Raw genomic sequence first — 14,380 nt, 5'->3', positions numbered from 1 at the left:
GGCCATCCTGGTGCCTCAAAGAGAGCTTCAAAGGCCTAAAATAGTCACTAAAGCAGAACACATCTTCAATAATACAATATACAGAGTGGGTAGAATGATTTTTGGGAAAGATTGCATATGGTGTACCATCTACTATCCTCTGATTATCTGCATTGGTAGAAGATAGCTGGAGTCTTATTTATTTATTTATTTATTCATTCATTCATTCATTCATTCATTCATTTATCTAAACCTCACCAGAGTTGACTCACTGCAGATACTGAACTCACAGAGGGTCCTCTCCCTAAAGTGCCTCCTAACCCAGCAGTGTTGGTATAATAGCCCTTCGGAAGGTTCTGGGTGTATTTGAGCCACCCTCAGTCATCAGGGTTATTTGAAAGCACCCTTCCTTGTCAGGACAGGGCCCCATCTCCACAGCCCAGACCCACAGGAAATTGATCTCTTGAGTGTGTCACAGAGGTATGAGGCTCTTCGGGGTAGAGTATAGTGTTACCGTGCAGGTGCATTGCCCAGATGACGTGTTGATGGCAAGGGCAGGGAGGAAGCCCTGCTCCCGCTCACAGCTGCAGACAGAAATGCCACAGCGACCAGAAGGACAAGTGGCATGCCTGACATTCTTCTGTGTCGAAAACAATGAAAGGTGGGGGCAAAGTAGAGAAAAATCAAATTTCTATGAAGAGATGTCAGCAGTAAATTTAATGCAGGTGCAATATTCTCCAGACAAAGGGCACTTTGTTTCCACTGCCTGTGACTCCATCCAAGCCTGCACTAACCTCTTCCCTGCTACGTGCTTTTCTTTTTATCAGTGTGCAATAGATAGAAATGGTGATACTCTCCTGAAGCAAAAGCATTTTTAGTGTTCTCAGTACAACTGTTGAAGAAGTATCACCTATCCCCTCCCCCACTTAACTTTATTAGCTATAGCCAAGCTTCTTCTACCCTTAAGATCAGCTTCTTTAAGCCTTACATTTTCTTCATGGCTCCTATTACTGTGACATTTTTTTTTTACCATTTGTACTCTCTTGAATCTATAATTTAATAAAGAAAATAACAATAGAAAACCAGACATTGACATAAGCAAGAGTAACTATATATATATATGTGTGTGTGTGTGTATGTATGTATGTATATTTTTAAAAAACCGTCATTGGTAAAGAAATAAAAGGGAATATAAGACATACAAGAGCAAGTAATTTGTCCTCTTTTGGGCCCTCACAGGCAGAGTTGACTGCACACTTGACTAGGTGGCTCACTTTCAGATTGGTTTTAAATGTTGAACCACCGACTCCCCGCTTACGATGGTTACCAGAGTACACTTTCCAACTCCACTAAAGAGGCTGATGTGCAGGTCTCACTCAACTTTATGAGTCACCTCACCAAGCCATTGGCGAGCACGCCAACCTTTCTTGGGCAGTGATTCATTTAGTTAGAAACAGATAAGTGGTATGTTGTGGCTGTCATGCCCCTGCTCCTCGGGGTGAACCAGCTGAGGAGCAGAAGTAGTGTTACTAAACCAGGCTACTAAGCAGTAGCTTAGCTAAGCACAAAAGTGACTGCAAGCATATGGGCACATACATCTATAAGGGCCACCAGAGTCTCAAGTGTATATTTGAATCCTGATTGGCAGTTCTGTTCCATTCCATCATCCATTGTCACCCTTGTAATACCTATTCCCTCCATATTCAAGGTGATATTTTGAGGACAGATCAAATAAAACAAAGTCAAATTTGGAGGATAATGGCATGGATTATAAAAAATTAAGACAGATAAAGAGATTAAATCAATAAACACACGAGTTAACCTAATACGTTTGCCTTACAAAAGACACTATAGGAACAGGTTTGTTGTGGTACACCAAAGAACACTATGTTTTAGAGGTGTGTATTTCTGGAATACATTTTTCTTACTGTTTCTATTCTTAAACCCAATGGTTGTTTAATAATAGCTTCATGTTGCTAGATTCCCCTTATGGCTAAACCAGCATCAGACAATAAACCCAAATAATTTTAGAATATTATTTAAAAAAACTTTAAATATTTAAATAGGGGGAAATAGTTTCTTCCTGACTCCAGTAATCATAAAGTGTCTTGAACTTTGGAAAAGAACAAAATTTATTGTGTGTGTGTATGTGTGTGTGTGTGGACACATATTTAAATTAGAATCAAGTAACTGAAGTAGTACTAGTGAATTTCAACTTTTCATCATTCAATTATTTATTCATTATTTATTTAAGAAACATTTGTTGAAACTCTGCAAAGTAATACTCATTGGTTTATAGACTAAGGCATATAAAGTTTGAGAAAATTATATTCTTGTCATTGATGCATGTAGCAAGATGTAGCAAAATCTTATTCTCTTTAGATTTACTTATTTTATAGGTATAAATGTTTGCCTATGTGTACGTACATGCACATGTGTATACCTGGTGCGCCCTTGCAAAATAATTATATAATCATTTGTATTGGAAGTTTCTCTAAAGGGAAAGTCAACCAAAAGCTTTATATTGCAATCTCCAGATATATCACACTCCTGTTTTTAAAAGCAAGTATCCTTCACTATGACCGGGGAAAGGCCAGGGTCTGTTGTAAAATAAATGAAGAACTAATTTCTCCGAGTCTAAAAGAAAATCCGAAATAAATACAGGATGGAGTAAGAGATGGAGGTGTTGAAGACAAGATTGAGAAACACAACTGGAAGTTAAGGTGCTGACAAATTTGATAACTAGGAGCAAGAGTATGTCAAAGAATGTTAGGAGGGTTTAATGGAAAGAAATGCTGAACATTAAATTGAAAGGTGTTTTCTTTGTTAAGACACCAGACTGCATCATGAGACATTCAGATGCACTTTAGGGATTTAGAATCCAAAGAAATGAAGAAGCTAGCCTGTGGTGTCTCTAGAAGAGGCATAAGGCAAGACTGTACTAGAAAAGTTGGAATTTACTCTAGATTTCACTTGTCTTCCAAAAGGAGAACAATTTTAAGAGATATGTACAGAAGCAAGTGTGTGTGATTTGATTTACATCTTATTACACTCATTTTACAATTATGAAAATTAAAACCAAAATGACTAGCAATGTCTTAGTTATCTTAGTAATGAAAATAGAGATAGAACAACCATTTTTTAATGCATGAGGCAGCAGTTTATTTTTATTTTAAAAATTAGATTATAAAAATAATGCATTTAATCATGGAATTTCCTCATATGTCCATATATTATATATGTACCCATATAAGATGTATATATATACCCATATACATCTATCCACATATTTATTTATGATATTTATATATTTATGGAAATTTAATTGTGGCATTTCTATATTTCCATGTGTCTATATATGATATGTATTCATATATATCCATGTGATATACATACACATACATAGATATTTATATATAAATGTATATGATATGATTTATATGTGTGTATATCACCCCTCTCTTGAAGAACATCCAAGTTATTCTCATTCCTCAACTCTTATGAACAGTGCAACATCTCTATAGGAGTACTGAGTTCTTTGGGTATATTCAAGGGTGATATAACTGAATCATACAATAGTTCTGGTTTGGTGTTTTGTGAAGCCTCCATACTGGCTTCACAGTGCCTGCACAGTTCACATTTCCACCAGCAGTGAAGAAAATTTCTTCTTTGCCAAGTTCTTGCCAGCATTTGTTTTCTTGGTCATAGTCTGACTCGGGAAAGATGAAATCTCAAAGTGGTTCCAGTTGGCATTTCTTTGACGCTAAAGATGTTAAACACTTTAAAAATAATTATAGGCCATTGCTGTTTCTTCTTTTGAGAACTGTAAATTCAATTCATTATGCTGATTAATGATTGACGGGTTTCATGAGTGTGTGTGTTTGTTTAAATTTGGCAGTTCTTTGTATTTTCTAAATATTAACTCTTCTGTTTGAAGTACAGCTAGTGAAAGTTTTCTGCCATCCTGTTGTCTGTCTGTCTTCTCTGCTGATGGCTTCCCTTACTGTGAGAACACATTTTTATTTAGTGTAATCCCGTTTCTCATTTCTGGGGGTCATTGTCAGTGCTGTTTGAATCCTTTGTCAACTTTCCTGCTTATCCCCATATTTTAAAGTGTTTTCCGTTGTTTTTCTCTTCAAGGTTTTGGCCTTTCGAGTTTTATGTTAAAGTCATTGCTCCACTTAATTTTTATGCAGAGCAAGAGATAAGGCTCTAATTTCTGCAAGTGGATATCCAGTTTTCTAGTTTTGTTGAAGAGGTTGTTTTTTCTTTAATGTATGTTTTGCACATCTTTGTCAAAAATTAAATAGTTATAACTGTGACAATTTCTTTTATTCAATTACACAGATCTGAATGTCTGGTTTTGTAAGACTCTAATGCTAGTTTTGTCACTATGGTTCTGTACTATAATTTAAAGTTGGATATTATGAAACACAAAGTATTATTATTATTATTATTATTATTATTATTATTATTGCTCACGATTGCTATACCAATAATGAGTGAACCTCATATAGTTTGAACTTTGTGAGGTTTAACAGGTTAACAGTATTTTTTTTTAGGACAGCTAATCTGTCCTAAATAGTGGACAATTTACAATAGACAGTGGTTACACATTTACTTGGGCTTTTCCTATAAGCCCACCAAATATTCATGCCACATACAGGTATCAGTCATTGGAGAAAAACTCCACATTATATGTTTATTTTACCATGTTATTTATTTGTAATTATCTCAAAACACTGACTACAAGGAGATTAGCAAAATGGTTATTTTGTAGTAGATAAATTAAATACTTTAATATATAAATCTTAGTCCACAAATGTTGGTGAAGGCTGCTAGTTCATTCCCAGCTGTTCAGTCCCCAAATAATCACACAGAAACTATATTATTTAAATCACTACTTGGCCAGTTTACTTAAGCATATTACTAGCTTGCTCTTATATCTAGTGTTAACCTATTTCCATTATTTTATATTTTATCATGAGGCTTGTGACCTACCGGCAAGGTTCCAACTGGCAGCTCAAGTCTTTCCCCTCTGGTGGCTACATGGCATCTCTCTGATTCTGCCTACTCTCTCTCTCTCTCTCTCTCTCTCTCTCTCTCTCTCTATATATATATATATATATATATATATATATATATATATATATATAAAGGTTTGTCAGTTGTACTGGTTTAATAAAATGCTGTTTGGCCAGTAGCCAGGCAGAAGTATAGGCAGGGCGACCAGAACAGGAGAATTCTGGGAAGAGGAAAGGGTTAGTCCTCAGTCGTCACCCTGATGCAGAAGATCAAGATGAAAATGTTTTGCTGATAAGAGGTACCAAGCCATGTGGCTAACACAGACAAGAATTGTGGGCTAATGAAGAGTGTAAGAGTTAATAAGAAGCGTGAACTAATAGGTCAACCAGTTTACGATTAATGTAGACCTCTGTGTTTATGTTTATTTCGGCAGACAGAATGGCTGGACAGAAACCTACTCTCAACACCAAAGGGATTGTTACCTATTATTACACAGAGCAAATAGCCCAGAAACTTGGTATCTTTCGAAAGACCCATATGGTTTGCCCAGAAAAACATATATCACAGGACAGAACACTTGCCAGTGACTATTCAACTACTAAAGCAATCCTTGAGACTTAAGTCACATGCCACCTTGAAGGTGTACTCTACCTTCATATTCAGTGATGGAGTAGTAACTTGTTATTCTAGAATATTGCATGTCAAAGAACCATCAACTTTACTAGGCCCTATACTCTAAATGACACTGGCATTACCCTCAATCACCATGACAAATCAAAATGTCTCATGTACTTTACAATATTTGCTAAGGAGTAAAATCGTAAAATGAATGTGTGCACAGATATTATGTAGATTGAGGGAGAGGCTATGGCAGGTAAGAGTTAGTTGCCAACCAAATATGTTTTGCAAATGTTTAAACTCTAGGAACATCCACTTTCATTTAAATGAATAATGATGTCAAGAAAGAAACCTATTTAACCTCCAAGAGCCCTCTTGCCCACAGCTGCATCTAGATAGGTGTGCAGGAATCACCAGACAGGACTCCCTGGAAAACCTTCCAAAACAGCTCAGACTCCTCTGCTGCAGCATGTTCGGCTTCCTCTTGCCTTTCATCATTTCTGGCCTGGACCATGGTGAATGCATTTCTAAAGCTGTCTGCTAGTCAACCTGGCAAGGGACACACAGGGTCTCATGCAGTTCCCTCGGTTGCCACATCAGCCATACCTGCCTGTCTCTCCGATTCAACACGAGTTATCTGAGCTGTTGGGGTAACTTTCTGTCAGTTGCAAATTTCACAGCTTTGAGATAGCTAGAGCAACTCTTTTCGCCCTCTTGTTTCAATAAGAATTTTACAGACTCAGGAAGGGCCAAGTAGAGATGATGAGTACAGAGAAGGAAATTATGGCTGTGTAGACTGAAGAAGTCTCTTCTATTTCCACAGAAGGCTGAATCAAAGGAAGCCTTAAGGAAGTTAAAATACAATAGAGATCAGGAGAAGAAGGAAGGTTTCTCACTGGGGTTTTCTTGTGTGTGAATAATTTTGTGAATACTGTATATATAATTTACAAGATTATTTTACTCTGTGTGTGTGTGAATGTATAAACTATAGGGTTTCTTAGCCAATAATATATGTACAACTTATGTGTGTATACGTGTGTATGTGTGTGTGTGTAAATGTATAACCTACAGATTACTTAGTCAATATTGCATGTATAAGTTACAGAAATGCCCAATGGAACATCGCAGGTGGAAAAGGCAAGTGTCTCTACTGTGAATCTTTATTTAAAATAACTGCAATGTAGAAGTACATATTTTGACACAATTGGAGGACATTTCCGGTATCATCAGAAATACTTGCATCTGTTCAAATGAATTGACATGTACTAACATAGATTACTGAAGGGACATGTCACTCAGAAGAATTGCTTCCTCAGACAAAAAGAAAATAAATCAAATTTCCCCTTTCAAATAGAAGAAAACACAGATTTCCAAGCGGCGATTTACTAGAGAGAACCACATAGGAAATTTTAGGATCAATACAGTAGGGTCACATGCTGTGTGCCTAACTTTTAAAATCCCCAGGAAGAGTTAAATAAAGTTGGAGCTGCATACTGAAAATCCAGTCACAACAGCTGCACCCGAGACCCTTCTGCAGAAGAGAAAGAAAATAAGTTCTAATTAAATTGTATTAATTGGTTTAGCGGATCTGGAAATAGAGTAAGGCCTCTGTTCTAATTTTGGTTTTTGGCTCAAGTCAACTTGTCCTTGACATGAGAATAAAGGAATGAAGCAATAAAACACCCAGAAAGGTCCTGGTAGAGACTTTTAAACCGTCCAAGGTTAAAAAGCGATGCTATCTCAGAGATGAACTCAAAATTCTGTTGCCAACTTCGAGAAGTCAGAAGTGCAAGCAAGAAGAGGAGAGTGTGATTAAACTCCACTTCCGCCAAGCTCTACAGAGCAGTGAAGAAAAGGCCACCATTCTTTCCATAATAGTGAGCACTCGTTACAGAGAAAGGGGGAAGGTGGTGCAGGCACAGTGTAGAATGACCTTATTTCAGGCCATTGGGCGCAAGTTTTTGTGTATAAGGTAACTGGGATTTATAGTCAGAGGCAGCGCTTCATGGTTTGACCTTGCTGTGTGAAAACAACATTTTATCACCCTTAATATGGCATTTGAGTCCATCTTCTCATCTCTGCTGCAACACTGGTTACCACAATTATGTAAAAATAGAATGTGCTTTTAAAGATGGAATGGTAAAGCCTGATTGCTGCCATGCCCCTATAAGCTAAAGGTTTGAATGTAATTATAATCATCAGAAACAGACACCGAGTGCCAAAATTCCTTGGCAGATAGAAGATACCCCATAAGGAATAGCTTGAACATTGCTCTAGAGAAAAGTAAAGTTGAATGTGAAAAAGTATTATGAGGCAATAAGCGTGTTATAAACTGAGCATCTGTGTCCTTCAAAAATTCATGAGTGGACCCTGGGTGCAAAGTCAAATACTAGAATTTGAAGAAGTGATGATAATTATATGAGCTCATGAAGGACTTTAGGATGGGATTGCAATTTTCTGAAACCAGATCACAGGGGTGGATGATGGCTCATTTGGTCAAGTGCTTGTCTTTCAAGTATGAGAACTCAATTCCACAGTTTCACATCCATGTTAAAAGCCAGGTGTGATGGTACACACCTGTAATACCAAGAATCAGATGGTGGTGGTTGTGGTTCCCTCATCTCTTGAGAAGAGGCAGGTAGATCACTACATCTATAGGTCAACCTCCTTAATGGAACCAGTGACCCCCAAGTTCAGTGAGAAAACTTGTCTCAAAAAAACAATGTCATTTCCTGGGCTCTTCCTGCACACGTGTATGTGTGTGTGTTGGAGTAAGGCCACTAGTTACTTCCCGGCCACTTAGCCCCTAAATAATCACACAGAAAATAATAAATATTATTTAAATTACTGCTTAGCCCATTAGCTCTAACTTTTTGTTGGCTAACTCTTATATCTTAATTTAACCCATCTCCATTAATCTGTGCATCACCATGAGGTCATAGCTTACCAGCAAAGTTTTAGCATGTCTGTCTCCAGCAGCAGCTCCATGACTTCTCCCTAACTCTGCCCTTCTTTCTCCCAGCATTTAATCATTTAATTTAGTTTTTCCTGCCTAGATCTGTTCTACCCTATCAGACCAAGCCAGTTTCTTTATTAATTAACCAATAAAAGCAACACATAGACAGAGAACCTCCCACATCATGTGTGTATGCACATACATATGTACACACACACACACACTGACAGTGGAGATCTCTTTAACATGTATGTGTTCCCTCTCTCACGATCTCTCTATGCCATAGGAGGGCATCATGGGTCGACTATGCAGAGTCAGAGAGCCCTCAACCATGCTAGCACCTCACCTCGTAGTTCTCATCTCAAGAATTTGAGAAATAAGTTTTTTCTCTTTAAACTGCCTTATCTATGAGACTTTATTATACTCGTATGTGCTGACTAATGCAGAGCTAATTTAGCAAGGCATAAACATGGTATTTATAAGCAAATGCATCTAACAATGAGCTTGTGTCTACGGCATTTGGTTTTCATCCATGACTGGGTTCTGACTGTCTAGTTATTAATCTCTGACTACTTGCCCTCCATTTGCTCTCACAGGGTGATGCATTCTTTTCATGGTGACAACTGATGAGGTATTATAAATGTTGGTGACTCAGGAAGGCTCACTAATAATGTGTGTGTGTTGTACCCCATCTATCTTATGTATTAGAACACATTGTGCCTCCCAGAACTGAAACTGTGTCTTCGTAAAAAGCTACATTAGCTAATCTCTCCTACCAAAAGTGTCATGGGGCTATGCTTCAAGAACCATACTTAAAGGACAGTATGAATGTGACTACATTATTCACTACCAAGTGGTTTTGGCCCCAAGGACAGGCACTAAACTGGCAGGACACTTAGATGAAGTGGAACCACGGGTCGGAGAAAGAACTTGAAGAATCAGTACACAAGAGGAGAAGGGCCTTCTACTTTTCCTGGTGTGGATCTACACAACCACTTCTCTGAGTCCTTCTCTATCCTCAGGATGAAGAGTTCCCCTCCATCCCCAAGAGCCACAGGCTGATTCAGCCATATACATGTACGCATTCAACACTTAGCCTTGGAAAATCCTGTTATAGAAAATTACATATTACCTACTTGGATGCCATTTTTTAACCCTCTTCCTCAACTTTACTTTTTTCTCCCCTTCTGGTAAGGTGCTTAGAGAAGGAGTCAATGGTTAAGGATGAACAATTCTTTACTCATTGCTTCATAGTCTGGGGTTCTTTAAACCCAGCCTCCAGCCAATCCCATCGGTAAGACTCCTCAGGTAGAGGGGAGAAAGGCCCCACTCTGACTGAAAGGCTCCAGCGCACAAACTCCTACTTTTCCTTGTGTGGATTTACACAACCACTTCTCTGAGTCCTTCTTTATCCTCAGGATGAAGAGTTCCCCTCCATCCCCAGGACATGGAGTCCTTCTGCATCCCCAATAAAACCACACGGTCATGATCAGAGCTTGTTCACCCTATCAGCTCTTCCTGGGGGAGGAATCGGTCCTTGGTGATCCAGAATCTCATTTTCCCCTTTCCTATCAGCAAACCCTATGATGGGGTAAAGACCTCTTGCAGGCACATTTATGGCAGGTTGTTAATGCAGGGATGAACACTGTACTGTTCAGATGACTCTACATTCAGGAATAGCAGAAGGATAAAAATCTTCAGTACCAAAGCATTCAAGATATTATTCTTCTGCAAACTTGTGCAAATCTGTCCTGTGCAGTGAAGGCACCTGCTCTCTTTCCTTTGTTCTCTTTTTCAGAGCAAGGTATAAGATATTAACAGTCAAATTTCAGGATACGTTTACAAAATCTTTGAGCATTTCAAATTGATCTTGACTCCTTTTATTCAACAAAGCAAGCCTTCATGTGTTAGCTGGTTGTTGCAGCCTAATGTTTTACATCAAGCAACAATAGCATTTTTATTATCTCATGGTTTCTGAGGGTCAGAAATCTAGGAACAATTTGGTTTGCTTTTCTACTTGATGATCTTCCACAAAGCTCTATGAAAGAACGCAGTGCCATCTGATAGGAGAACAATCCATTTTCAAGCTCACTGTACTAAACAGCATTGGTTTCCTCGGAGCTTGTTGGGCTGAAGTCTCTAGTCCTCAATGGCTGTCGACTATCATCTGCCCTCAGTTTACCCACAGATACTTAGAGAGCACGTGGACACTTGCCACAAAAGCATGGAGCTGAGAAGACAAGAAGGAAATCTGCCTGTGGAGTGGAAGTCTCCCTGTTCTGTAATCTAACTCTGCAGGCAAATTTCACCACCAGGGCTATAGGCTGTTGGCTAGAAACAGATCCATCTCTGAGGAGATTACATCCAGGTGTGAACTGCAAGTCGTAAATAGGGGAGCATGTAAGAGGTTATCTACAAAACCAATACTCAGAGAACCCTCAGAAACCAAGTAAAGTCTTTGGCTCTTTTCATGACAGTCACCCATTCACATTTTAACTACTTTGTTTACCTTTGACTTCTTTAATCAAGCTCAATAAGCAATGTACAGGTTACTATTACATGTCATAAAGTAAATACTTGTTTAAAATTACATTGGAGTGTAGAGATGTTTTCACTAACTACAGAGCTTTCTTTTTCCATTAAAGTCTACAAAACAATTTAGAATTCTTTATTTAAATACTGCTGCACGTATTTTTAAAGTAACTTTTCTATCATAAATAGACATCTGAACATCTGTGACTTGCGTGGTTGTGTTTTGTTTTCAAATGTACTTTTGAGTAAGTTTTGGGTGTATTCTCTCAGAAGTAGTATTTAAATGTCAGGTGAATGTTAAAGACATTTGATAAACATGCTGTGAGCTAAAATAACATTTGTCATTGGATCAGGAGGTCCTTGAAGAGGAAAGAGGCGGTATCTCAGGAGAGTCGAAGAGAACATGACGATGGTGAAAATGAAATGGGGGAGAGGCAGATATTTAGACATACACCAGCTAGTATCAGGCTGTCTGACTGGATGGAAAGAAGAAACCATTGGTCTAAAGAAGAGCGAGTTACTAGGACACCAATGTTTAAAAAGAATAGGGGAAGGATCTGGAGATAAAAGAATAAATGAAAGCGGTGAGTAGTTTATCCAGGGAAACACTCAAGGATTGCTAACTGCATCCAGTGTCCAGTAACTGGTAGTGGAAGAGGGCACTTGGTCTTGGGGAAAGGTCAGAAGACTGGATGTTAGGTCAGAGGAAGGCTTTGTAAGGTTAATTTGATCCTGATTAATCTGAGCTGCTAAAATAGTGTTCCTTTATTTTCTTCAAATTACAAAAGGATTGTTTCCATCCTCTATAATTTGGTTTAACCTCTTGATGAGATTTAAATGAAGAGTTGAAAAATGATAGATAGATAGATTAGGGAGTGTGTTGATGCTTTTAGCAAGAATCATTGCATCTGGTGAGAACAAAGAAGTTATAATGAGAAAAAATTTTCAGGAGAGTATGAAAATCATCTAAATTAGAAATAGAGTTGATAATTGTCTGAATTTTTTAAAAATGTAATTTATATCAATTTCTATACGTATGTCTAAATTGTTTATCATCACCTTACTTTGAGAGATGTAAACAAAGCATCAAAGTGTATACATGGAATTTGCACTGATTATCATCATAGGCCACTTTCTGAAGAGAACAAAACATTCCACTATATGTGCTCAAGATTGAGAAGGCATGCCTTCAAGAATTTAACTGACACTATGATACAAATCAAAAGTAGTATTGCATACATATACACATGAACTTGTTAGAATAAAAATGTATGTTTGCTTATTTCTCCTTAATAAGTTGAATATTTGTAAGAATAGTAGTCAGAATTCTACTTTCCTCTGATTGTATCTTTGGAGGATAAAATACAGCACCAAGAGAAAAGATTATTGCTCCAAGGTTGGGAGATGGAAGCCAGTGACCAGGCAGCTGTGTGTAGAGGAGCAAGGCCTGGGACAGATGTTATCATTGAAATCATGGACCAAAATGGGGACTCCAGTCACGGGGCTGGGAGGTTGCTGCACAGAGGCTCAGTGCTACTCTTCCATGTCTTTTAATGTGGGCATGGGAGAAGCTGTATATCTGAGTCCTTTCCTCTAGGCAGAGGAAAGCCAGTTCTTAAGAGTATGCACTCTTGGACCTTGGATGGGAAAGTGAAGGGCGGGTATTTGATTTTACTTCATTTTTTTTTTGTCATTTGCAAGGGCTTTTCACAAACATTGTTCTGACTTGCAGAAGTATACTTGTGAGAAGCAGTAATAAAAACAGCTTAATTTGACAGAAACCATGAATGGGTGGAGCAGGAAGAATCAAGCAGAACCCCTGCAAAAATACTCCTAGTAGAAAGGTCTGCCATGCAACAGTCTGTATAGAGAACTCAATATGATAAAGAATACACACATATACTCTATGCGTACATGCTGTACACACAAACCTGCTTATATAAGGTAGCTGGATGCTGACATTAAAAAGTTAAATGGTACATGAGTTGTTATTTAGATGTTTGTAAATGATCACCTAACAAATTATTCAGTAAATATTGTATAATGCTAACAGTCTCAATTTGTAAATAAATATATCAACTGTAGATAAAGTGGAATCCAGAGACAAAGCCATTTCCTCCAGTGATTTCTTTTCTAAATATAAATGAATAGATACCTCTATAAAATAAACTCACAAATCAAAAAGACCAACTAAGGTAAAACAAGACATGCTGTAGAAAAAAAGTATTTAAGATAAAGGTGAACATTTTCCTTCTTATTAAGCTGAATTTTTTATCTCCTTGAAGGTCTTAATGGCTGCCTTAGGAACCATCTACGTGTGATATTTAAGTGAAAAACCCCTGAATGTCATGATAGATACACTGTTCCCATATTCCATTAACATCTTCTTCAACACATGGTCTCTTTTGGCAAGTGTTTTCTATCACATCCCGAGTGTCCAGCTCGGCACCAGGCTTGTTTGTAACGTGTGGTCTCCTTCAGCAAGTGTTTTTCATCACAGTGATTCCCTAGCATCCAAGTCAGCACCAGGCCACTTGAGAACTTGTCATTAAGTGAATATTTGAATGAATAAGTTCTGAAGCTGAGGTAGAAGGATTACCATGAATTCTCAGCAAGATCCTATCCTAGAAACAAAAGGAAACGGCCCGTGCATTTTCAGTCTCTGCAGAGGCCTGGAATGTTCTACCACCCTCTTACTCAATCCAGCCCCAAGCTCACCTTTCTGAACCTTACCTGACTGTTACATTCCAGAGTCTGATGGCAGCTTCTTACCTTATGGCTGTGTCGTAGCTCACAGAGATCTTGCTGTGTTAACCTGTGTCTATGGTTACATGTCTCAGAATCAAAACTAAGTCTGGTCTAAAGAAAACTGGCTGCCCCTCCACTGACTGTCCTTTCAGAATTGAGTGTCATGAGACTAAAACATGGTATTGTATCTTTTAAAAAAAAAGAAATTGTGAAAAATCTCTAAGTAATTTAATATATATTTGTTTATTTATATATAGTCTTGAACCATTTGTCAAACAAACATATCAAATTTCATCCTAAGATCTCATTTCATTCTTAACTTCTCACTACAAAGAATTCTCAAAGTCTAAAAGATAAACACGAATCATAACTTAAGGGCAATTGCATTGAATTTTTCCTTACATCTAACCTTGACTAATTTTCACATGGATTTCAGAAATATGAATAATGCTGCAAGCAATTCAGGCAGGCACAGAAAATAGGTGTCATTATTTCTGTTCTAATGACAGATTTTGAGGTTAG

This window comes from Microtus pennsylvanicus, chromosome 15, assembly GCF_037038515.1.
Source record: "Microtus pennsylvanicus isolate mMicPen1 chromosome 15, mMicPen1.hap1, whole genome shotgun sequence".
Taxonomy (NCBI): domain Eukaryota; kingdom Metazoa; phylum Chordata; class Mammalia; order Rodentia; family Cricetidae; genus Microtus; species Microtus pennsylvanicus.
This window is presented reverse-complemented; position numbering follows the sequence as displayed.